The sequence below is a fragment of the Crocodylus siamensis genome, chromosome 7, assembly GCF_052110815.1.
Source record: "Crocodylus siamensis isolate JL-2025a chromosome 7, ASM5211081v1, whole genome shotgun sequence".
NCBI classification, from domain to species: Eukaryota; Metazoa; Chordata; order Crocodylia; family Crocodylidae; genus Crocodylus; species Crocodylus siamensis.
In genome coordinates, this window is record NC_143401.1 from 83,492,044 (window position 1) to 83,513,242 (window position 21,199).

Genomic DNA, 21,199 nt, shown 5'->3' on the forward strand with positions numbered 1-21,199 from the left:
AGCACTGGAGCTGGAGCTGGGGCAGGGGCAATGTCTCCCTGCCCCAGAAGGAGGGAGCTCCTAGGCCATACTCCCAGTGCTGGCCCCATGATCGTGAAGCTGGTGCTGGGAGAGAAGGATCTCCTAGCCCTGGCCCTGCAATTGCAGAGCCCACTGGTGCTGGGACAGGAGGACATTGTTCCTGACTAGGTTGTAGTAGCAGAGCCCACCCCAGCAGCAGGTAGCTCTCAGAGGCAGGGAGCAATCTGCTGCCCCCTGCTGCCCAGAAGCAAATGGCTTCTACACATGCATTATTGTGCAGTAAGTAATCGAGAGTTAATTTGCTACTTGCATTTGCAGGTAGCAAATTTTCTTTGATTAGAGCCAATTACTGTGCAATAAGCATCTGCACATGTAGACAGTGATGTTTTCTACACTGTAATTAGCTCTAATCTTGAGTAAAGCATCTTGTGTAGATATGCCCAGAGAATATATTTGGAATTTAAATTTCTGGTTTTGAATAAGTCTCCTGGATATTAGTAGAAACAGAGAATGCTATAAAGAGGGAGGGTGGTTTGGACCTGAACTCAGGAGACTTAAATTGGCACTACCATAGATTTCATGTGTGCCCTTGGGCTAGTCACTTCATTTCTCTGTGCTTCAGCTCCCCATCAGTAAAATGGTAATACTAATACTTCCTTATCTCTAATTTTCCAGTATGTCTATTCTACCTTTTGGGATAGAGATTCATTACCTTTCAGTTGGTGTTTGAATCTCTAGTTACTTCAGTAAAATTATATAAATAAATAAATATAATTTTAGTAAATAAAGGATCTATTTAAAAAAAACTATCTTTTTTTCACCAGCACTTCTTGGGGGGAAAAAAATACCTTTTACTGTCTTATTGGGTGCATCTACACATGTGCTTAACCGAGCAGTACTCTAATTTGCTGTGGTATAAAGTGTCACAGTCTACACGTCTTTTAGACTGCAGCAAACTAATTTTTGCCACTGGGGGACAGTACTATCTTACTATCATGAAAATAACTGCACCTAAACACGTGTATAAATGCTGACCCAGGTGTACATTGCACCTAGTCAGCCCAGGCAGCACAGGGCCAGACCTCTGCCTGCTGCCTAGTCATAGGGCTGCACACATGGGGGCACTCTTCTGCCCCAGCCAGCCCTTCTGCTGCCTGATGCTGCCTTCCAGAGCCTGGGGTCACCAGCTTGGGGCTGCTCCACCCCAGCTCAAGCTACTGTGGTTCTGGTTGCAGCATCTGCACGTGTGCCCTGCACCACAGCAGTTTGAGCAATTACACCTGCCATTAAAGCACTGTGATAAACTCTGGTGCAAACTGTGCTCGCCTTAATGGCATGTGTAGATGAACCCTTTAGGAACAACAGAGTTCTGAAGTTAAGCATCAGAGATACCAATCATCATGTTTATAAAAATAACACAAGTATTTCCTCCCATTTGCTTTAATAATTTTCTCCAAATCCTCCCTTTACCCTGAAGATCTCTCACTAAAACTGCAGTTTTTAAACTCTGGTCTCTATTCTGTAGTTATTCTGTAATGAGGATTGACAAAATTGAAATACCTTTGATAGATGAGCTTAAATGTCTGACTGTAAAGTATAAATTAGTTCATAAAAATGTAATTCATACCTTCCTATATTAATGTTAAGATGAACCAATGTGCTCAGCACTGAGGGCATCTTTATTTATGTTGTGCAAACTATTTTGTCTTGTATCACAGACCTGGAAAACTAATCACAATCTTATTTGGCAAATTCACTTACAATGTCCCAGTTTCCTTTCATGAATCAAATTCTTTCTTGAGCCTTTTAAAGGTGAATTACCGCAGGGAATAAGTTCCAAGGAGTTCTGAGAAACATAGACTTCAACAACCATCACGTACAACAAACTTTTGAACCCCTTTCCATTTCTCTGATTTTTTTTTAACCCCCAAAAACCTAAATTTCCAGCTATTCAGAGCCCTTCTACAGTTCATTTGCATTCATTAATATTCATGAAGAACAGATTATTCCTGTTATAATCCCCCATAATAGCTGCTTAATGACATTGTTAATAGAATGCAAAACTTAGTTTCCAGACCTAAGTTAACCTAAATTGAGCTATATGGATACATGTCATGTACAGTATAGTTTATTTTCATTCGCTAATGGAAACTAAGCTTTTATGCAGAATGTAATTGCTAAACAAATTTAGACTGAAAAGATGTTTTTATAGCCATGTTCTTTCTGTATCTATCTAATCTATTTCCTACATCCATTAAATCAGATTTCAATGCAGCTCATGTCCCCAGAACTGTTGTCCATTTATATTGACAAAATTCTTCTCTTAGAGCTGCTTAGCAATACATGTCCCAGGCTCTCCCTGCATGAACAAAACCATGGAGTCCTGCACACATGAGAAAAAAGGACTATTATAATGAAGGTCCTATCTAAAGATCTGAGGGGAAGCCTGGCATTTATGGCTGCCCTGTTTAAGAATCTTTAATCTATTTGCTTTTTCTTCATTACCTTGCTAAGTGCCATGTAACAGCTGAAAGTCTCAGTTGTATCTTTACTACAAAGCCCTCTATTAGGGTGATATGGAGTCTGCTAGGAATCTTACCTCAAGGAGATTTCTTTCTACAAATACCTTAGAGACACTAAAGAGGAAAAAGCTATTTAAGTTGAAGATAAATGTTAGCACAAGCACAAATGGGTATATATTTGCAACGGATACATTTAAATTGGAAATGAAAAGGTGTCAAACCATCAGAGCAGAGAGGTTCTGGAACAGCCTTCCAGTAGTAATCAGAGAAGGGGAGAAACCTAGCTGTTTTAAATTGGAGATAACATTTATTAAAAGGGTTCAGTGACGTGATTGTCTACGATAGAGGCAAAATACAGAAGTTACACTTATTGTGCAGAAGGCATGCAGGAAGTGCTCTACAGCCATAACTGAACAGATGGTCAGAGAACAGAGTGCTGTAAAAATGGCAGATCCCATGCTAAAATAAGCCTTGATGGATGTGGTGTCAAACTTTGGCACTGTAGGTTAAAGTGCCGATATGAACATCTGTACTAGATTCCATTCCGACTTCACATTCTGCCAACATCCCATGGAGCATTGCAGCACCCCACTCACCGTCCCTCGCAGGGTGGCAGTTTAGCCTAGGCCAGAGCTTCTGTGGTCTAGCTGAGCACCAGGCCAGTCCTGCCCTCAGGCTATCACTGACTAGAGTCAGCATAGCCCCTATTTCCAACCCTGCCTCCCCTTTGCATGTACAGTGGTTCTGAGCACTTCGAAGTTGGTACACCATGTCATGCTGGCTAAACATCTTAAGACAGCTACCCATGCAGAGACTTAAATGCTGACTTTCTAAATGTGAGGTTTATAGGTGGGGGCATGGTCCAATGTGACTCCATGGTAAGTTGGCGTATGCTCTTGGGGAAGGCTGCGGTTGCCTACTCTGATATTCAGTGTGCTCTTGGCTCAAGGATTGTCCATGTGGAAGATTGATGATACTGATTTACTGATGCTCCTCACTGACCTTGTGCCTCTTAATGTCCCCTCCCCAACCCCTATGCCTCTGGCCTAGAATGAAGGTACGTCAGGCTCTGTTGTTGGGGGCTTATAGGTTTGTGTTAGATTGAGTGGGGTCATAAATCTGTGCAATTGATAACTGACTGCCCCATTCCTCAAGGTCACATTGCTTTCCTGAGAGACACCAGCGTGTTTACCCAGTTCCACCTGATACAAACCCTAACCCAAACCAACCTTTATATACACTGAAAGTTTTTTTTCAAGCCCCACAACCAAGATGTAACCAACAGGTGAAACTGAGTTTGCACGAGTGATCCTTTGCATGGCATTTGGGAGAACAGCTATGAATGATCACCGCTGCAGGTAAGGCACAGTGGGAAATGGGTAGCAACCCTCCTCCCTCCCTCCCTCCCTCTTCTCACTGAGAAATCTTGACCCTCCAGGCCTTGACGCTTGGGTTTCCCAGCCCACCTGACTCCCACAACAGGGACATGAAACCCAGGCATCCAGGTTTTCCCAGCAGAGGTGGTACACAGGTGTTGTGTGTTCCGCTTCTGGTCCTGGGCAGGGGAAAGGGTCTGGACTGGGGACTCACCAGATGTCCCTTGGTGTCCGCCTTGTCTGCAGACTCTGCATTTGTGCATGGGAGGTCTGATCATGGAGACTGGATCCAGGATGGTCTCCTGGACACCTGCAGGGCATTGGAGACACGTGCATGGATGGCATCGGCAATACAAAGACCAAAGGGAACCCTCAATGTGGGGCACTGGAATGGACAGAGCCCCAAAGAGAATGGGGGAGTCAGCCCACGTGCCCACTGGGCCAGGCTACTTCAGGCCTGGGTCCTGCTGTAGTGGAACAGTGCAGCCTCTTCGAAGATAGGTAACCCCATGGGCTCTGGCCCAAGTTTTGAAGCAGGAAATATTCCAGGTTTTTTTTAATTATGAATATGCAAAGTTTTGCAGCAGAAACATTGAATTAAGCAAAGGGGCAGGCATTCCCCTGCCACCCCAAGGTTTCCTGTTTAAGTTGAACCCCCTGCAGCTGCCTTCCCCCATCTTCACCTCAACGTCATAATCGCCTGGTGAGCCCGGGTCTTTCTTCACTCTTTCAAAGGTAACTGAGAAGAAGGCCCCAAGTTCCAGAGCAGGCAATGTTGCAGTTTTTGTTAATAAACACAATAAAGGTTTGGCAACTTAAACAATGATTAAAATGAGGCATGACTCTTCCTCACACCTGTTCCCCTGCACCTCAGCGCGTGTCCCTAGGGGGAAGAGATTGGAAAGGAAAAGGGGAAGTGGTGCCTGGGCAGCCTGGGTTGTGGGCAGCAGTGCCAGAGGAGTCTGGAGCTAGAGACCCCTGGCCCAACTCATTTGGGGAAGGCTCCCAGTCCATACAGGAGAACCTCAGTCAGGGCTTCATGGATCTGGACAGCCTGCAACATTGCAGGGCTGGGGCGACAATATTGGTGGGGGGGGGACAAACATCCGGGACAGATGCACATGTGCGCACACGTGCACATACACGTACAGACTCAAGAGCCTTTGGCAGCCTGGGGAGCCTGCAGAGCATGCAGGGAGGCACGCAAGATCCCCCCTACCTGCTGCATTTGGGCCGTGCAGGCAGGCTCCGAGCCCCGCCACCTGCCACCCACCCAACATAACATGCCACCCACACAACATGTTGCTTCCTCCCAACATAAAATGGAGGCACTTAGAGTAAAGCTCAAAAGTTAGAGCACTTCCACCCCTGCCTTCTTGAACACCTGTACTTGCCTCAGTGACCCAGAAGGTCAATATATTTCCCCAAGCAGTGGAAGTGTCTGCTGCTACACTCCTTAGCTTTAATATATTCTCCCTGTGTAGAATGGGGCACGGGGCATGGGGCAAGGGACATGGGGTGTGGGGAACAGTCCTGGCTATTCCGTGGACTTTCTGACTTTCCTGCTTGGGGCCAGAGGGAACCTGCATAGTACAGGGAGGATGGATATTTAGAGAGAAATTTGGCAAATGCAAAAATGCAGGGGAGGCAGCTGTGCCCATGTTGCTCAGGAGTTATAGCTGCACTAATCCTCTCCCACCCTTGCATCCACTGGGACATTAGGACATAATCTGGTCCCAAACTAGTACATCAAAGAAAGCTGGGGTATCTATATTGCAACTGGAGGTGTGAGTGCAGCTGCACAGATGCATAAAAACCAGCTTTAATCTACGTAGCTCAGGGACCAATAATAATATGGCAGCACAGGTTTTCATGCTAGCTGTGTGAATTCACCCGGACCCTGGTACTCAGACAGTTGGCTCATATTGACAGCACTTCTGCTCTGGCCTCGTTGGTCCTGGCACTCAAGCTAGCTGGAGTGCAGCTAACTTAGAGATGCTCCTCTACTGGTAGAAGTTGAAGCCAAAATTGTCACACTAATGCGCTTGTAGTTATGTGCCTGTAGTTACTTCAATACACAGCTGGTACCTATGTTCTGAGGGTCTCTTTCTTCCTGAAGTCAGTGAGAAAGGTGGCCATCTTTATCTGGATCTGTGTTTAAAATACCTCGTTAATAGACAGAAAATTATGAAAAAAAATGTTAGACTATAATTTTGAACTTGTATTACTAGGAACCTACTATTAATCCTGAGAAACTAGACAGCAGAAGCAGTCAGATTATTACACCTGGATTTTCATGGAGGACTGGACAGGGAGAAGGAAAAATCTTTATAACTGCCAATATCTGAAAACCAAAAAAAAGGGCATCTATTTTACAGAAATGGGCATATATTTGCAGGAAAATTTCTGCTGTGTCCTACTCACCCGTTTTATGCATTTATGCACTTCAGCTAGCATTCAGTCCACATCAACTTTCATTCCATCATGTCTATTCACCCACAACATTCATTATATACAGTCTCAGACCTAATTTACTCCAGCTCCTACCTTTATTTGTTCCATGATCAGCATACATGAACACTTAATATATACGGACACTAATTCTGTACCGCCATACCCATGCTCCACACCCATCACATGCTATGTGAACCCATACCCGCCTCACACACCCATCACAAATGCAAGCATAAGTAAGCATTCACCTCTGTTAACCCAACTCCAAAGCTACACAATGGAAAAGAAAGCACACACCAGGCCCCTCTCCTTTATAGGGAAGGTTGAGGAGAAGGAATGAGTTTCTTTAAAAAAATTCCTACCTTTCCTATTAAGTATACCAAGGCCATTCCTGCCCACTTCTGCCCGCTTTGCTAAGCAGGAAACTCTATGCCATTGGCTTCTCCCTGGAATACTACTAGCTATGCCTAGGTCTGCTTTCCCTGGCCAGGAATTGGCCCCACAACATTTCCCACTTTGCCCTTCATTTTAAGATTCACTTTAGACTGCTTGCATCTAAAAATCTGCCTCACTAAGCACAGAAAATAGTTCCCTGATACACATACCACTAGAAAGCACTGGATTTTTTCCAAAAGGGCCTATGGTTCTGTAGAATACTTGCATACATTAGGATAGTCCTCCCTTGAGATCACTGCTGCCCAAACCCCCACCCCACTTCACGTGCCTCCAGAACCCCCAGGCTCCCATCTGCCTCCTGAGTCTGAGGTGCCAATCACAGGATTTCCCCATAGACTTTCCTGCAGACACCAGAAGGATTTTAAAAAATACTAATAAAAGGCAGCACATACGGTTGGTAGATCTGACACATTTTCTGTGCAAGAACCATCTTGATGTAGGTTGGGGATAGGGGCTGGCATCCCCTGGGTATTAAACCAAGACAACAATGTTTTTCTGATTCACAGAATAGCTCAGAAAAGTCCTGAGCTCAGAATGGCTCAGCATTAAAAAAAACAACCCCTTGCTTATTTATTTAATAAGCATTACCTTTCCTCACTGCACCTACCTGTATAAAATACAGCAATTTATAACTCATAAGATGGTTAGAAAAAAGGAAGAGAGTTTTTCATTACAAGAAGATATTTAAGCAAAGTCTATTTATTCCCGAGGGGTGTTTTTAGTAGATATTAAAGAGCCCATGACATTATTTGAAAGGGATAGAGAGGATAATCCTAGTGAGTTGGTTAACGTTTTCTCTTTCTCCTAATACGGAACCATAGATTAGCTGACTCAAGAGCAGTGTACACAAAAAAAACCTTCTATATTGGCTGCAGCTACAGTATGTTTTCTCCCATTTCAGAAATTGGAAACTGTGTTAAAAACATTAGGGGCCTGAACTCAGCTTTTTCATCCCTGCACCAAAACCAGGAAGAAAGAAATAGGAGAAAAGATGCTTAAAACTCCCCTTAGTGTAGGGCCACTTGGGATTCAGAGACAGGATGGGGAGGCAGACGTTACCACCATTTCCTTGTCAGTTTTATGTGCTCTCTGTCTGTTAGTGCATGATGGAAATCATGTGGACGCTGAGAGGGTTGGTCCATCCCATGTTTCCATTGAAGACTCCATTGATCCATTCAGGAACATTGCTTTTCAAGCTTGTTGCTGGCAGGCAGGCTATGCAGTACCTTGATCAAAGTCAAGTCATTGTTACCAGCGAGACTGTGCTAAGTCATTTCTTTACACAAGAATGGAGGGGGGGAGAGGATTACAGATTTCCATTCATAGCGTAAACAAGATGTGCAATGTAACTTTGAGTGCAGACACATTATGTGTTTACTACATAAGTGCATTGACTTTCCCATACAACTAGACTTTAACTGCATGAATGTGGAGCACATGCACAATGCATAGCCCTGCTATCACTCAAATCCAGTGTAGAATTACCTCTTGAAAAAATATTTAGTAATTTTGGGCACAGACAGAAGTGACAATTTTCACCAGATCTGACCACAGAAAGTGATATATAGTCATGACCAAACAAGTGCACTGCTGAAGACCATTTCAAAAATGGCCAGTCAGATAAAAACCATGACCCCTCATTGCATGAGGGGTCAGATGAAAACATTTCAAAACATAGCGTCTTCTGTAACTTCTGCCTGCCTACCAGCCTCAAGCTGTTTTCAGAATGGGGGGGAAGAGACTGGAGGGAGTTCACTCTGGGGGTTTTTAAGCCCCTTCTGAAGAATGAGGCAGGTGTATTGAAGCCCCCCCCACCAAGTTTGAGGGGGGACGACTCCAGTTTACCCACCCCATCCTCCGGCACTGGCTGGGGGACCCCTAGAACCAGCTCCCTCTCCTCTCTTCTTCCCCTCCTATTCTGAAACAGGGACAGGCTGGGACAGAAACCAGCTACAGGCTGAAAGCAAGGAACAAGATTCCCTTCCCTCCTGGAACCGACGGTGAACTTCTGTTTGGTCCGGGGGATCACTGCAACTCAGAATGCTTCCTGCAACGTGTTCTCAGGTATTGCGGAGAGCTGCACTTCTGTCTACACCCTTGATTACGTAGGAAAGTTACTAATCAATTTCATCCCAGGGTAGACATTCGCTTAATGTACCCTGACTCCCCCCACCTTTTATTGGCCAGGCATAAAAATGTGCCTGTGAGCAGTTATTTACCATATGGTAAAATCCCAGGTAAATTACTCTACAGAAATTGCACCATGTCTCTGCACTCTGACTAACAATATCCATTCTGACTCAGAGTACTTTGGATCACCTTCACAGATGGTATAAATTGCCATTACTCTATTGGGCTAGGTACAGACATTCAAAAGCCAGAGGCAGAATCAATCTAAGTTATGCCATTTTCCATAAGTAGCATGGTTTAAATAGGTAGCAAACAGAGCACACATTTGCCCTTTGCTTGGGCAGGGGAAGAGGCAATCTTAGATTGGGTTTTGCCATTTTTAAACCAAACTTTGTGTGCTGAACTTCTGTTCTGCTGTGGGTACAGATCAGGTTTCCAATCACTTATCCCAGGCCTGTACCTGGTCTTGAAATCATTCACACACCACTGCATATTTTGACTGCATGGAAGCTATGGCAGTTACACTATGAGAGACCTGACACTCTCTATGGAAGAGTGCTTCACTAAGCGACAAGGTCTTTTTCCTCGTGCACCATAATACTCTGCTGTTACATGTTTTCATACCTCAGCCTTGCAAAAGCTATCCTTATCTACCCCTTTCCATGAAAATAATCAAATAAATGAAAAACACTGCCAACCAAAAAACCCCAGCTATAACGCAATGACTAATGGAGCACAACATTGTGCTTAACTGCACTCTGAACATCATGTTTGTTTTATACGAGATTAGCAAATGATTATGAACTGCTCTGGAGGTGTTACATATGTTTGCAGCAAAAGTCACTGCCATATCCAGAAACAGCCTGAGGCTTTTTTATTACATTTTATGTTAGCAAGTTTTAAAATCAATTTATTTCTTGTCAAAGGTGCAATATTGATGAACTTGTAAAAGCTGCTCTTTGCAGTTCTGCTAGTAGACCTGAGCTTTGTTCTAGGATTATTTTTAGGCCAGAAGTAATTCAGGAGACATTGAACAACAGCAACTCATAGCAAATATTGTTAGTTATTTTATATATGCATATTGCTAGCATACGCTATAGATGCCACATCATCAGATTACAGGAGTCCAATTTAGAATCTTGAATCAGTAAATTTTTCAGACTAAGGCCTTCTCCAGAGACAAGTGATATAAATAAAACTTTCCAATTTTACTCAATGACCTCTGAAACTGGCTCTAAATATTCTTCAAGCAGATTGTATTTGCAAATGTTTCAATGTTAGGATTTCTTATATAAACATGAATTCAGGACCATGAATCCTGTTACAGAAGGGGCAGCAGCTGGGGAGAGGCAAAAAACCAGCAGGTAAAGGACAAGCACACAATAGACTTGAACACAGTGGGCAAGAGAAAATCCATAATATCTTATATTATGGCCCATTGTAATTTTGTATCAGTTTGCATTTTAGGGAAAGAAATCTGTTTTCACAACCAAGTGGTAGACTGTCCTGTTTCTGTAGCAAATTACTGTATATTCAACCTGAAATGCAACACTGTTTTATGTGTAAACAAATTTTATTCCACTGGCTAAGAAGGATTTGCTATATCTATTTTTTTTTTTTGTATAGGCTGTCACAGGAAGCTTTATAGTGCCTGAAACGGTAGCAAACATAGTTGCAGTTAACACTGAAGATTTTCATATACACTGTACTGGTGCTAGTGAATATGTAGTGTTGCATTAACAGAAGGAGGAAGCAGTTAACCAGTTCATGGATGTTATCCTCTACCCCTTAAAATAACACCATCAAATCATTCATTGGAACCTAACAGTTCTAAGTAGTAAACAGAGAGGACCTTGCTCATTGTCTCCTTGAGCATTGTAAGGCTCCACTTCAAAATTTAATAAAAATCACCTGTCTAATTCCAAGTATAAAACCAGTTCTTGAGTTGATTCGAGGTTACACAACGTAACTCTGTAAAATATGATTGTGCATCTCAAAGGCTGCTTTGACTGCTACTTAAACAATCTGTAGTCTCTTACAATCATTTTTTTGCTAGCAGGATATCATCATTTAAATATTTAGCCTTATTCTAATCATTAGATTAGACTACTTCTCCTCTATTAGTCCATATGTTCCATACACATGTTTGCTAGTGCTGGAGTCTGCTTGATAGCTTGAGAAGCACAGTAAATAATTTATTAAAAGAATTTTCCTCTCCCAAAGCTGCAGACACAATTATGATCAGTAGGTAAGAGAGATCCTTATGAATGAAATTGGAGATATTCAGCACTATCAAGAAAACATCTGTTGTTAGGTCACTGATTAATATGATACTGATGAGGCTTTGTTTCAAAGACAGTGGCTTTGGCAGCATTTTAAATGCATCTTTTATCCATGGGTGTAAGTGTATAGTCTAACAAATCACACCTGATAGCTGCATAATGTTTCGTGAAAGTCTTCATTAACTGATGACATTAAGCTAATGGTAAAATAATGGTCTGTGTAGGACTAATGCTTTTGTTATAATAGAATAACCTAAGCACAGTATATTTTGGATCATTTCTTCATATTATTTAAATAGTTCCTAAAACTCTATTGATTCTGCCAGTCTATTTTATTCCCCTCTGATTGCTCAGAGGTCCAGCATGAAACTGGAGCAGGCTCATTGAAAGTCTCTGGGTTAGGATCAGAGGGGAGAGCAACAAGGGTGATGTCGGGGTGGGGGTCTTCTACAGACCACCAAACCAGGAGGATGAGGTAGATGAGCTTTTTTTCAGGCAGCTATTGGAAGTTTCCTGATCACAGGCTCCGATTCTCATGGGGTGCATCTACACGAGATGCCACATTTCTGTAGCAATGAGCTATGGCAATGTAGTTCATCACTATGGAGAGGCAGCACTGGCAGGTATGAACCGTGACACCAACACTACTGTGCAGTACAGTCAGAAATTACTTGTGCACCACCTGGACTGTGCAGTAACAGTGGTTACTGCACCGTCATTTAATACTTGCTTTAAGTACTCAGTGACTGGGCAGTAACAACTGTGCAGTCAGCTGCACATGTAGATGCGCCCACAAAATCACCCTTACATCTGCTGGGAGGGCAATACAGAAGTGCACAGGCAACCTGGGAAGTTTTTGGAGAGCAGTGAAGACAACTCCCTGGTGCAAGTGCTGGAGAGGCCCACTAAGGTCTGTGCTCTTCTTCACCCGCTGCTGACAAACAGGAAAGAATTGGTGGGAATGAAAAAGTGGATGGCAACTTGGGCAGCAGCAACCATGAGATGATTTAATTCAGGATCCTGAAGAAAAGAAGGAAGGAGAGCAGCAGAGTAAGGACCCTGGACTTCAGAAAAGCAAACTCTGACTCACTCAGGGAACTGTTGGACAGGATCCTCTGGAAACCTGAGTAGGAAAGGAGTCCAGGAGAGCTGGTTGTATTTGAAAAAAACCTTACTAAGGACACAGGAACCAACCATCCTGATGTGCAGAAAGACTAGCTAGTATGGCAGAAGACCAGAACTCTTCAGTGAGCTAAAACACAAAAAGGAAGCTTACAAGAAGTGGAAACTTGGAGAAACAACTAGCGAGAGGTATAAGAACATTGCTCAGGCATGTAGGGATGAAGTCAGGAAGACCAAAGCAAAACTGGAGTTGCAGCTAGCAAGGGATGTGAAGGGTAACAAGAAGGGATTCTATAAGTATGTTTCATAGTTGGTAGGGTCAGAAGGGACCTGAGCAGATCATCGAGTAGGACAGCCTGCCATGGCAAGAAAGAGTACTGGGGTCAAGGTGATTGTCTAGCCTCCTTTTGAAGACCCCCAGGGTAGGAGCAAGTACCTTCATCTTGTGAAGGCTGAACAGGTTCAGGTCCCGCAGTCCTTCATTGTAGGGTCTGCCCTGTTGTCCATGGATCATGCAGGCGGCCCTCCTCTGGTCCCTCTCCATGTTGTTCACATCCCTCCTGAAGTGGGACGCACAGAGCTGGACACAGTACTCCAGCTGTGGCCTGACCAGTGTCGCGTAGAGGGGGAGGATCACCTCCTTGGCCCTACTTGAGATGCACCTGTTGATGCACGACAAGATCCGGTTAGCCCTGCCAACCATGACCTCGCACTGTTGGCCCATGTTCATCTTGGAGTCAATAATGAGTAGATTCAGGCTGGACATCAGGAAGCACTACTTCACAGTCAGGGCAGCTAGGATCTGGAACCAACTTCCAAGAGAAGTGGTGCTGGCTCCTACCCTGGGGGTTTTTAAGAGGAGGCTTGATGCCTACCTGGCCGGAGTCATTTGAGCCCAGTTTTTCTCCTGCCCAGGCAGGGTGTCGGACTTGATGATCTACAAGGTCCCTTCCGACCCGACTTCTATGATTCTATGATACTCTCAGTCAAGTTATGGCTGTTATTCCTAGTTACTCCTGGTAGTGCTTGGAGGAACAGGGTCTCTCCCATTCTCCACTGTTCCCCCTGCTAAGTTTATAGATGGCCACCAGATCCCCTCACAGCCTTCTCTTGTGGAGGCTGAACAGGTTCTGCTCCTGTAGCCTCTCCTCATAGGGTCTGCCCTGCTGCCTCCTGATCATGCGAGTGGCCCTCCTCTGGACCCTCCCCATGTTGTCCACATGCCTCTTGAAGTGCGGTGCCCAGAACTGGATGCAGTACTCCAACTGCAGCCTGACCAATGTCACATAGAGGGGGAGGATCACCTCCTCGGACCTGTTCGTGATGCATCTGTGGGTGCAGTTGGCCCTACTGACCACGTCCTCACATTGGTGGCCCATGTTAATAGAGGAATCAATAATGACTCCAAGATCTTTTTCTGCCTCTGTGCTGACGAGAAGGGAGTTCCCCAGCCTGTAGGTATATTGCTGGTTCTTCCTCCCCAGGTGCAGCACCTTGCACTTGTCAGTGCTGAAACCCATCCTATTCTCATCTGCTCACCCTTGTAATCTGTGAAGCTGTAGCCTGTCCTTCCCCTCTAACGTGCCCACTTCTCCCCACATCTTAGTGTCATCCATGAACTTGAACAAGGTGCTTTTCACCCCCTTGTCCAAGTTGCTGATGAAGATGTTGAACAGTGCAGGCCCAAGGACTGAGCCCTGGGGAACCCCACAGCACACTTCCCTCCAGGTTGAAAATGACCCATCCACCACCACTCTCTGGGTGTGGCCCTCCAGCCAATTTGTGACCCATCTGACTGTGTAAGCATCAACGCCACAATTGCCTAACTTGTTAATGAGAACGGGGTGAGAGATAGTGTCAAAGGCCTTCCTAAAGTCCAGAAAGACTATGTCCACCTCGACACCTGCATCCAAGGATTTTGTGACCTGGTCATAGAAGGCCACCAGATTGGTCTGACAGGATCTGCCTCATATGAACCCATGTTGATTGCCCCTAAGCATAATCTCCCCTGCTGGTCCCTCATAGATGTGCTCCTGGATAATTTTCTCAAAGAGCTTCCCCAGGACCAACATAATACTAATGGGCCTATAGTTTCCTGGGTCCTCCTTTCTCCCTTTTTTGAAAAAGGGGACCACACTGGCCCTTTTCCAATCCTCTGGCACTGCTCCAGAGCACCACGAGTGCTCGTAAAGCTGTGCCAGGGTCCTGCAATGTTCTCTGCCAATTCCGTCAGCACGTGGAGATCATCTGGACCCACCAATTTGAAGACGTCCAGTCTCACCAGAAGTTCCCTGACCAGGTCCTCTCTGACCGTGGGCCCTGCTGTGCCCCTCCTGAGTTCGTCTGGGATTCGGGGTGGGGTGGGGAAGAGGGGATGTCTCAGTCCCTGTTCAGAAATATGGAGGCAAAGAATTTGTTAAAGAGGTCAGCTTTATCACCTGGTGCAACCACCAGATTGCCAAGGGTGTCCTGCAGGGGCCCCGTTACCCGGTAAAAACCTTCTTTTTACTCTCTATGTATTTAAAAAAAAGGACTTCTTATAGTCTTTGATCTGGGTTGCTACTTCCAGTTCTGTGTCCACCTTAGGCTTCCTAACAGCTCCCCTACAGTCTCGAGCAATGGAGGTGTAATCCTCCTTGGTGATGACCCCTCCCTTCCATCGGGTGTACACCTCCTTTTTAGCTTTCAGATGATCCTGAATGACTTTGGTGAGCCATGGGAGCTTTTGAGCACTCTTGGTGAGCAGCTAACAGTTGCAAAAGGCAAGATTAGGGATTATTTAGAAAAGCTGGACTTCTACAGGTCCATGGGGCCAGACACCTGAGGGTGCAGTGGGAGTTGGTTGGTGTGATTTCAAAGGTAATGGCCAGTGATTCTGCAAACGCATGCTGATCAGGAGAGGTTCTGGACAATTGGAAAAGGGCAAATATAGTGCCCATCTATAAGAAAGGAAAGGAGGATCCGGGAAACTACAGTCCAGTCAGCCCCTCCTCAGTCCCTAGAGAAATCATGAAGCAGGTCCTCAAGAAATCCATTTCTAAGCACTTGAAAAAGGAGGCAGCGTTAGGAACAGTCCACATGGATTCTCCAAGGGTAAGTCATACCTGACCAACCTGATTGCTTTCTATGATGAGATGACTGGCTCTGTGGATGCGGGGACAGCAGCAGATGTGATATGCCTTGACTTTAGCTAGACTTTTCATACCATCTCCCACAACATTCTCACAAGCAAGCTAAGGAAGTACAGGTTAGATGAATGGACTGTAAGGTCCATAGAAAACTGGTTGGTTCATTGGCCTCAAAAGTTAGTAATCAATGACTCAATTTCTAGTTGGCAGCCAAGTGGAGTGCCTCAGGGCACCAATGACCTGGAAGATGGGATGAAGTGCACCCTCCGCATGTTTGCAGATGAGACCAAGCTGTGGGGAAGAGTAGATACACTAGAGGGTAGGGGAAGGATTTAGAGACACCTAAACAAATTGGAGGCTTGGAACAAAAGAAATCACATGAGGCTTAATGAGGACAAGTGCAAAGTCCTGCACTTAGGACAGAACAATCCCATGTACTGGTAAAGGCTGGGGGCTGACTGGCTGGGCAGCAGCTCTGCAGAAAAGGTCCTATACAGTTGTAGCGGACAGTAAGCTGAGTACGAACCAACAGTGTTCCCTTGTTGTGAAGAAAGGTAACAGCATCCTGGGCTGCATTAATAGGACTGTTGTCAGCACACTGAGATAAATGATTCTTGCCCTCTATTCAGCACTGGTGCAGCCACATCTGGAGTACTGAGATTTCTTTTTGGGGCCCCCACTACAGAAAGGATGTGGAAAAATAGGAGAGAGTCCAGCAGAGGGCAACAAAAATGGCTAGGGGGCTCAGGAATAGGACCTATGAGGAAAGGGTGAGGGAACTTTAATTTGAAAAAAAAGAGGACTGAGGGGAGATTTAATAGCAGCCTTCAGCTACCTGAAGGGTGGTTGCAAGGATGCCGGAGCTCAGTGATGGCAGATGACGGAACAAAGAGTCTCAAGTTGCAGCAAGGGATGTTTGGGAGATTAGGAGAAACCTTCTCGCTAGGAGGCTAGTAAAGCATAGGACCTGGTTACCCAGGGGGGCTGTGCAACCGTCCTTGGAGGTTTTTAACACCCGGTTAGGCAAAACCTTGGCAGGAATGCTGTGGCTGGGAATGGTGTTGCTTTGTCCAGGGTGGTGAACTAAATGACCTCCTGAGGCACCTGCCAACCCTAACTTTTCTCTGGTTCTATGAAACTCAGTTTCCCGTAGGCTCCGCAAATCTTTTTACAGCATCCTACATCCTTTTTAGAGCTTAGTCAAACCAAGGGCAAGACCTTTTTCTAACAGTGAACCTCATTTGTTAGACATGATTGTTAACTAATAACAACCAGAGAACACTAAATGAGTAAACATTTTCCATTTTGAATACAGTGCACAAACAACACATTACTTCTATCGTCCTTTGCAAGAGGCACAAGGCACTATGCAATTAAGCACTAAAATAATCTGTAATTAAGAACAGTTGAAAGCAGCAGCAGCAAACTTATGCTTCCTAAATGTTGACACAGGCTAAGTGCTCTGTATGTTAATAGGAAATTCATTCTTTAATTCTACAAGGTTACTTATATTAAATTAAGTAACCAGATGACCCAGAAGCTAATGAATCCCTAAGAAGGCTGATGGAAGAAAGTCTATTAAGAAAGCAGGGCTGTGTCCAGACAAACCCTTAGAGGTAAGAATTTAAAACCAATTCACACTCTTTTCTTCACAAGCAAGGAAAGAGTATAGGATCACATTTAAGATTTACCCCATTTATGCAATGTGGGGCAAATCCTAAGGCCCTTTCTCAGTGTTCACTCCCTCCAAATTTCTAACACCAGTGCAAGGTCTCAATCAGACCAGAACAAAATTAATGGATTTACACCAGTGCATCTAAGAGAAGAATATTCCTGTTGACTTCAGTGAGAGTTTTATCTGTGTAAAGACTGAATGAAAACTAAGTATGGACCTCAGGATTTGGTCCTATGTATTTATTCTTCTTCTACAGCCTGAGTAACCCTCCTCCCTGAAGTAAACAGACTTCAATTCAATTAGCCTCAATAGTCTTTGTATGAGAGCCCAAATGTAATTATATACACTAACTCTTGGGAAAACATGTGCTTACTGCAAGTCAGCTTTTTTTAAATTCTTAACCAGGTATAGCAGTGTTTAGGTTAGATTTCATGCTTTGGTAGAATCATATATAAATGTGCTCCCCCCACAAACCGAGTCAGATTTTCTATAAAATTATTCACTCTTTACAGCCATATTGGAAAATGAAGCCCATTTTGTACAGATAAGGATGAAGAATATGAACTATTTTACCTTTTTTGTCTCAACCCCAGTTATAAATAATGAATCCTCCTATATGGGATCACTGAATATCACTGTATCCTATTTTGCCTGTATGATGGACGAAGCTATATTTTTACCCATGCATGCTCTCTTTCTCTATCAAATTCTCTCAATAAATTCAGTTTTTGCTTAAACAACAATCATCCACCCTCCTAATACTCTGTCTCTTCCCCCCCACCCCGAAGATTTCTTTTACCATTTCAGTAAGTCTTGATGGGATCTTTGGTGCACTTTTTCCCTGAGACTCCTTATTAATTCCTTAAGGCATTCTCTGATTCTCTTTCATCTGTCACCACACCTCTTTGATCTTGGGGACTCTTTCCTTTATCTCTTTTGAAGTTTATAAACCACATTTTTAGAATTAAAGCTGGAACTGTGAAGGACAGCATGGATTAAAGCTGTAAAGTGTTAGCTGAGACCACTCTGGAAAATAAAACATAGTAGCTAAACAAAACCAAATACAATGCAGAACAGGAGAACGGAAAAGAATCTAAGCAGAGGAGACGCACATTACTGAGCTCCCTCTGCTGTACACTACACAAAGCATGAGCGCCGGATGCCTAGATTTTTAACTGAATGTCTTTTCTTTAATGTTGCCTGCCTATTACAGAAATCCAAGCCCTAAATATCTCTCAGCAGAAACGTATTGTGAAAAGGAATGTTTTCAGGCAAATTATTAGGCACAGCAAGCTTTGTTTGATGAGGACATTTTAAGCTTAGCTGCATGTGTTTGAAATCTCCCCCAAAGAAATGCTTTGGTTGAGTTTAGAAAGGTAATTTCTTTAAGGCAAAATTGTGATTTTGAGTGGTGAAAAGTAGCTGGTTAGGAGGTAGCATGAATGGTGAAATATGGGGGATAAAAACCACAGGGTTTCAAATGGAGCCTATAGAAGGAATAGAAAGAAGAAGGTGAAAGACATTCAGAGACAACAGATAGGAGGGAAAGAAATGGGTAACAAGAGGGAAGGGCCATGAAAGGACACAGAAAGTGTAAGAGAACCCCGGAACAACAGCATTTTAGGAAAATGGGAACTGAAGAGAAAAGGAAGCAGCATAGGAAACACCATGAAAGATATGGGGGGTGCGATTTAATTAATACCACACTCACATGCTGCAACACACACAAAGAGTTGGTGCAGCCTTCCACCTTTCCATAAAGGAAAAAAAAAAAAGTGATCATGACTTTCTGAAAGTAGTTTAGGGTCATAGGCATCAAGTTTCAAAATCAGGTACTCGAAGACTTTCGTGTTGCTAATGTTTTATATGGAAGGCACTCATATACTTCAGTGATGGGTAGCGGTAGAAAACTTGATAGATGGAGAGATGGACAGCTAGCTAGCAGAGAAGAATAAGGGGTTGGCAGAAGGGAGAGATTTATTTAAAAACAACCTGGCATCTGAAATGGGAATTTATTTTTGAGCAAGGTAGAGAGGTGGTTAAGGGCATGATGGGAAGAGGCAGGCAACGAAGAGATGTGGCAGCTGAGTGTGAGTTATTAAATACACCGCCTAGTCATTGGAGGACTGTCACGGAGTGAGGAAAGACCTGTCAGGAGAGAAAGAAATTAAATGCTGAAGAAAGGGCAAGAAAGGGAAGCTAGTGGCAGACCAAATATCAACTGGAGCAGAAGGTCACAGGTACATGTGGGGATAGGAATGAGATTGCAGGAGAGTAAAAGAAGAATATGGCAAAAGATGTATTTTGAATCCTGAACGGTAAAATCACCCCAACCCCATCCTAATACTTCAGAATGCAAGAACCTCAGAGTAAGACCATTACCCAAGATTTTCCAAAGGGGTTGTGACTTTGGCTGTCCATACTTCTGGATGTACAATTTGAGACCTTAAACAGGGCCAATTTGGAGAGGACAAAAGGTGTCAGTGGCATAACTAGGCTGGGGTCACTCGGGCAGATGCCTTGGTTGCCAACTTGAGGAGAGGCAAGGGGAAAAAGCCAATTGCCATCTTAGTTGAGCAACAATACTTGTAGCAGCAGTGATGACCGGAAGTCACCACTCCCCCATGTGTGGCAGCTGTCCCAACCCAGCCATGTCATCATGCTGCTGAGTGCTGCTGAATACTCTCTGAAAATCATGTCCCTGTTAGGGTGTTTTGAGTTGGGTGCCCCCCAAAACTGAAATGCTTCATATTATGAATAACTTCTGAAATTCTGCAGTTGTGCATGGGTTTTTTTTTCCCCAAAATCAGCCTGGTAATCTGTGGGTAGAGCTGAAAGAAACTGCAATAACAGCACAATGTTTGCAGAAATGCTGAGATTCCACCGCTCCCATTAGCTTCCCTTCAAGCTGCACTCCCCCCACAGGAAAAATCAAGCCCTAAAGCTTTCAGACTGAAAGGCTGAAAATGTGAATCAATGCAAAATTATCCTAAATGTTTAGCAGGAAGTCTGAAGTAAGACCTTAGAGGGAGACGAGAACTGTCTTTATCAATTGCATGCAAGCTTTGAAAAGTAACAGTAATGTTTTAATTAAGGGTAAATGTCAATATGAACAACTAATTTGTTGCTGACCATTTCAGCATAATCACGCATTTAGCATCAGGAGGGACTGAGAATCTTAACATAGGCTATACAGAGTCCATAGGGTCCGGGAATCCATCTCTCCTTTTGCTCTTTTGAGAACAATCAGCCTGGTGACTCATTTTCCACTTTCTTCTAGGTCCAGAAGGGCAGGAATGTATTTGCTAGATATCCCTGCAGAACTCAAAAGACACAGAGCCTGGGGGCTGCACCACCTCACATGTACTCGCTCTGATAGATGTGCCTTTCACTCTGCAGGTTTTTTTGTCCATTTCCAAACAGGCTTCATTTTTATACAGGCTGAAAATCTATATTTCTAGTTGCTCACAGAGAAGTTAGTTACCTCTGAGATTCTGTAATAAATTGCCTTAGTTAATAACTTCTCTCACAAGAATCATAGCCCTAGTTTTAATGGAGTTATAAATGCGTGACTATGTTCTCTGTTTACCTCACTGTAAGTCAGAGTGATTTATACAGATTTAATAATTGATAAGACTCTTTGGATTGTGATAAACAAGAAATTTTTTTTACCATTTTTATGCCTGGCAGAATTAAAGAACCAAACTTTTTAAGTGGTACTTCAGAATAATGTATGTTTCTGAGTCTGCACAGAAGGCAAAACAATAATTTAGCAGCATTAAAGACAATGACAAGCTTGACAATGTAGCAAGGTAGGAGTCTGAAAAATACTTTGAGAAACAAGAAAATAAGAGTCTAATAAACACTGCATTACATTTTAATATATGATGAATATTCTAAAATAAGATGTTATAGCAAAATCAATATTGATTGTATAAGTGTTTAATATGGAGGAATAAAACTCTTTAAGAAGCTAGAAATGTCTTGCTAGTATTCACAAAGCAGTAATAAATTGCTAGAGTTCATTCACTCA